Source organism: Sapajus apella, unplaced genomic scaffold (genome assembly GCF_009761245.1).
Source record: "Sapajus apella isolate SASKATOON/1434 unplaced genomic scaffold, GSC_monkey_1.0 scaffold77, whole genome shotgun sequence".
Lineage (NCBI taxonomy): Eukaryota > Metazoa > Chordata > Mammalia > Primates > Cebidae > Sapajus > Sapajus apella.
Genome location: NW_022437017.1, coordinates 6470732 through 6476267, shown reverse-complemented (window position 1 = coordinate 6476267; position 5536 = coordinate 6470732). Strand labels below are relative to the sequence as shown.

At 52.5% G+C, this 5536-nt stretch overlaps 1 long non-coding RNA gene across 1 annotated transcript; it reads left to right on the top strand.

The window, feature by feature from the left end:
* Window positions 1-537: 537 nt before the first annotated feature.
* Window positions 538-4678, top strand: LOC116532735. Its single transcript, XR_004260946.1, has 3 exons — window positions 538-631; window positions 2122-2179; window positions 4521-4678. It is a non-coding gene; the product is annotated as an uncharacterized LOC116532735 (long non-coding RNA).
* Window positions 4679-5536: the final 858 nt, after the last annotated feature.

Below are 5536 nucleotides of genomic sequence, written 5' to 3'. Positions count from 1 at the left end.
TTGGGAGAAATATGGGGTGTCAGGCAGGAAGTCTGAGTGTCAGAAATTTGGGGTGAGGAAGAATATAGATTTTCATTCAGGTAGGAATCCTGGGTGTTGGGGAGGAATCCGGGGTTTGGGGTAGGGGTCAGGCTGTTGGGGAGGAAGTCGGGGTGCTGAGGAGGATCTCCACAGTTGGGGAGGATCTGGACCACCAGGGAGGGGAGCTGGCGGTTGAGAAAAACCTCAACCTCCCGACCGCGGCGCCAGGCGCCCCGGGGCCCTAAGAGGGAGGCCAGATGGCCTGGAGTCCCCGCGAGCGGAACGGGTGGAGGCCACCCCCCAAACCCCCCCACACACCGCGTCCACCTCGTGCCGTCCTCGCCCCTTCCCCACCTACCAGGGATCCACACCGCGGGGTCCTGGGGGGACGGGGCCTTCTGCGGAGGTGCCCGGGAACGCAGCGCGCTGAGGGCGCCGGCTCCACCCCGCGGCCAAGCCCTGGGAGGAAGCGCGCCGCCCCTTCCGCGTCCCGGGTGGGTGTGGGCCGTGACGTCACGGTTTCGGAGTGCGGCCCCCGGCACCGGGAAAGTCCCCGGGGCGCCCCGCACCCAGGCCCTCTCTCCCCAGCCCGGGCGGTCACGTTCGGCAGGTGTGAGCACCTGCTGTATGCAGGGCGCGGTGGGGGGAGGCCACAGGTCATCTGGGCTGGGGGCGCAGAGGAGAAAGTAACCCCAAGAGTGAGATCATCTCCGTTGGTGACCCGTGCTTTCCAGAAAACAAACGCAGCAGCTGTTTTTATTTTTTAATCTCTATTTTTTTTTTTTTTTTTTTTTGAGACAGAGTCTCGCTCTGTGACCCAGGCTGGAGGGCAGTGGTGCGATCTCAACTCACTGCAGCCTCCACCTCCCGGGTTCAAGCAATTCCCCTGCCTCAGCCTCCTGAGTAGCTGGAACTACAGGCATCAGCCACCATTCCGCGCTACTTTTTTGTGGTTAATTTTTTTTTTTTTTAAGAGACAGGGTTTCATCATGGTGGTCAGGCTGGTCTTGAACTCCTGACTTCAGGTGATCCGCCCGCCTCGGCCTCCCAAACTGCTGGGATTACAGGTGTGAGCCACCCTGCCCAGCCTAAATTTTTGTATTTTTAAAAGAGATGGGGTTTCACCATGTTGGGTAGGCTGGTCTGGAACTCCTGACTTCAGGTGATCCACCTGCCTTGGCCTCCAAAGTGCTGGGATTACAGGTGTGAGCCACCGTGCCCGGCCTAATGTTATTTATTGATTGATTGATTGAGACACAGTCTCACTGTTGCCCGGGCTGGAGTGCAGTGGCGCGATCTCTGCTCACTGCAACCTCTGCCTCCCAGGTTCAAGCAATTCTCCTGCCTCAGCTCCCCAAGTAGCTGGGATTACAGGGAGCCAGCCACCTCGCCCGGCTAATTTTTTTTTTTTTTTTTGAGACGGAGTTTCGCTGTCGTTGCCCAGACTGGAGTGCAATGGCAGGATCTCGGCTCACCGCAACCTCCGCCTCCTGGGTTCAAGCAATTCTCCTGCTTCAGCCTCCCGAGTAGCTGGGACTACAGGCACACACCACCATGCCCAGCTAATTTTTGTATTTTTAGCAGAGACGGGGTTTCACCATGTTGACCAGGATGGTCTCGATCTCTTGACCTCGTGATCCACCCGCCTCGGCCTCCCAAAGTGCTGGGATTATAGGCGTGAGACACCGCGCCCGGCCTAATTTTTGTATTTTTAGTAGAGACAGTGTTTCCCCGTGTTGGCCAGGCTGGTCTTGACCTCCTGACCTCATGTGATCTACCTGCCTCAGCCTCCCAAAGTGCTAGAATTACAGCCACCGCATCCTACCTCATTTTATTATTATAATAATTACTGTTATTTGAAAGGGGGTCTCCCTATATTGCCCAGGCTGCTCTCAAACTCCCAGTCTCAAGCAGTCCCCCCGCCTCGGCCTCCCAAAGTGCTGGGGTGACAGGTGTGAGCCAACTCGCCCGGCCTGTAATTTTATTTTTATCACCGCATTAAATACGGTCTAATAATCACAGTGATTTTGCAGTAGTGACAAGTGTTGGGGTGTGTTTCCAGTTACAATGCAATCTGAAAGTATCTGTGGCTTTTATTAGGTACAAATGGACAAAGTCCCAGGTCCTGCTGCTGTCTTCATTCATAATTGAGGAAATGGTAAATATCAGAGTCAGTGAAAAGAAAGATGTGAATTTTTTCCCTCCATCAAAGTTCACAGACACTGAACACCCCCAAGAGGTTCAGGGACCCCAGGCTGAAGTACACCTAAAAGTTCTTATGGGGGCCAGGAACCTTGGCTCATTCCTATAATCCCAGCACCTTGGAAGACCGGGGTGGGTTTATCACTTGAGGTCAGGAGTTCAAGACTAGCCTGGCTAACATGGTGAAAACATGTCTTCGCTACTTAATAATATTTTAAAAATTAGCTGGGCATGGTGGCGCGTGCGCCTGTAGTCCCAGCTGCTCTGGGGGCTGAGGCAGAAAAATTGGCTGAACCCGGGAGGCAGAGGGTGCAGTGAGCTGAGATCGCGCCCTTGCACTCCAGCCTGGGCTACAAGAGCAAAACTCCGCCTCAAAAAAAAATGTCTCGTGGGGAGATGGCAGTGGAAGTTATGTTGACGTCCAGTCCCCCGGAGTGCCCCATATTTAGTGCCCCTCTCTAGCGAGGGAGAAATGTTATTAAGCACTTACTGTGTTCCAGGCCTGTCTAGGCTCTGGGAACACAGTAGGGAGGGAGACAGAAATGCTTTGTTTCAAGTCCTCCAGGGCTAGTGGGGAGAGAACGTTAAACACATCCTCCGGCCTCTCTGTCTCCCACTCCAGCACTCCAATTCAAGGAGTGTCTCACAGGTGCTTGTCCCCATGAAAAACAGTGGTTTTTTGTTTTTTTTTTGAGATGGAGTCTCGCTCTGTTGCCCAGGTTGGAGTGCAGTGGCGAGATCTTGGCTCACGGCAAACTCCGTCTCCCAGGTTCAATCGATTCTCCTGCCTCAGCCTCCCGAGTAGCTGGGATTACAGGCATGCGCCACCACACCCAGTGAATTTTTGTATTTTTAGTAGAGATGGGGTTTCGCCATGTTGGCCAGGCTGGTTTAGAACTCCTGACCTCAGGTGATCTGCCTGCCTCAACCTCCCAAAGTGCTGGGATTACAGGTGTGAGCCACTGTGCCCAGACTTTTTTCTTTTTTTTTGAGATGGAGTCTCGCTCTATCATCAGGCTGGAGTGCAGTGGCTCGATCTCGGTTCACTGCAAGCTCTACCTCCCGGGATCAAAGGATTTTCCTGCCCCAGCCTCCCCAGTAGCTGGGACTACAGGTGCACACCACCATGCCCAGCTAATTTTTGTATTTTTAGTAGAGACGGAGTCTTACCATGTTGGACAAGATGGTCTCAATCTCTTGACCTCATGATCAGCCCGCCTCAGACTCCCAAAATGCTGGGATTACAGGGGTGAGCCACCACACCCGGCTTTTTTTCCTTTTAAGAGGTGGGATTTAAGGGCCAGGCGCGGTGGCTCAAGCCTGTAATCCCAGCACTTTGGGAGGCCGAGGCGGGTGGATCATGAAGTCAAGAGATCAAGACCATCCTGGTCAACATGGTGAAACCCCGTCTCTACTAAAAATACAAAGCATTAGCTGGGCATGGTGGCGCATGCCTGTAATCCCAGCTACTCAGGAGGCTGAGGCAGGAGAATTGCCTGAACCCAGGAGGCGGAGGTTGCGGTGAGCCGAGATTGCGCCATTGCACTCCAGCCTGGGTAACAAGAGTGAAACTCTTTCTCAAAAAAAGAAAAAAAAAAAAAAAAAAAAAAAAGAGGTGGGATTTCACTCTGTCGCCCAGGCTGGAGTGCAGTAGCACCATCATAGCTCAAAGTAGCCTCCAATTCTGGGCCTCAAACGATCCTTCCACCTGAGCCTCCCAAGTAGCTGGGACTACAGGCATGCAAAACTGTGTTGGACTATTTTTAATTTTTTTTTGTAGAGACAGGGTCTCACTATGTTACCCAGACTGGTCCCCGACTCCTGGCTTTAAGAGATTGTCCCAGTTTGGCCTCCCAAAGTGGTGGTATTACAGGCGTGAGTCACTGTGACTGTGCGTTGGTGGTCATCTGATCAATGCCTTTTTTTTCTTTTTTGTTTTTTGTCTGAGACAGGGTCTCAGTCAGCCGCCCAGGCTGGAGTGCAGTGTTGTGATCCCTGTCACTGCAGGCTTGACGTCCTGGGCTCAGGCAGTCCTTCCACCTCAGCCTCTGAGTAGCTGGGACTGCAGGTGCATGCCACCATGCCTGGCTCATCTTTTTAAAAACATTTTCTTTTGTAGAGATGATGTCTTGCTGTGTTGCCCAGGTTGGTTTCAAACTCCTGGCCTCAAGCAGTCCTCCTGCCTTGGCTTCCCAAAGTGTTGGAATTACGGGCGTGAGCCACTGTGCCTGCTTTGATCAATGTCTTAAAACAACCTTTTCTCCATCAAAATGGATTTGATGGTTCCCATTTTACAGATGAGAAAACTGAGGCTCAGAGAAGGTAATGGCTGAAGCACCCAGACTTCCAGGGCTGCCGATGGATCAGATGGGTGAATTTGATCACTTGCAGACAGGTGCAGTTGCCCCTCTTCTTACTTATTTATTTATTTATTTGTGACAGAGTCTTGCTCTGTAGCCCAGGCTGGAGTGCAGTGGAGTGATCTTGGCTCACTGCAACCTCCAATTCCCGGGTTTAAGCAATTCTCCTGCCTCAGTCTCTCAAGTAGCTGGGATTACAGGCATGTGCCATGCCCAGCTAATATTTTTGTATTTTTAGTTAAAGACAGGGTTTCATCACGTTGGCCAGGCTGGTCTCGAACTCCTGACCTCATGATCTGCCGCTCTCAGCCTCCCAAAGTGCTGGGATTACAGGTGTGAGCCATGGGCCTGACCACACCCTCTTCTTCAATGAAAGAAACAGGCCGGGCGCGGTGGCTCACGCCAGTAATCCCAGCACTTTGGGAGGCCAAGGCCAGAGGATCACCTGAGGTCAGGAGTTCAAGACCAGCCTGACCAACATGGAGAAACCCCGTCTCTACTACAAATACAAAATTAGCCAGGCTTGGTGGCACACGCCTGTAATCCCAGCTACTTGGGAGGCTGAGGCAGGAGAATCACTTGAACCCAGGAAGTGGAGGGTGCAGTGAGCCGAGACCATGCCACTGCACTCCAGCCTGGGCAACAAAACACGACTTCGTCTCAAAAAAAAAATTTTATTTCTCACAGTTCTGAAGGCTGGGAAGTCCAAGATCAAGACGCTGGCAGGCCAGGCACAGTGGCTCACACCTGTAATCCCAGCACTTTGGGAGGATGTGGCGGGAGGATCGCTTGAGCTCAGGAGTTCAAGACCAGCCTGGGCAACATAGTGAGACCCTGTCTCTACAAAATAAATAAATGAATAAATAAATGACCCAGCCTAAGGTATTTCTGTGATAGCAGCAGGGACAGATGAAAACACACATGTGCGTACACGCGCGCACACACAGCCTGTA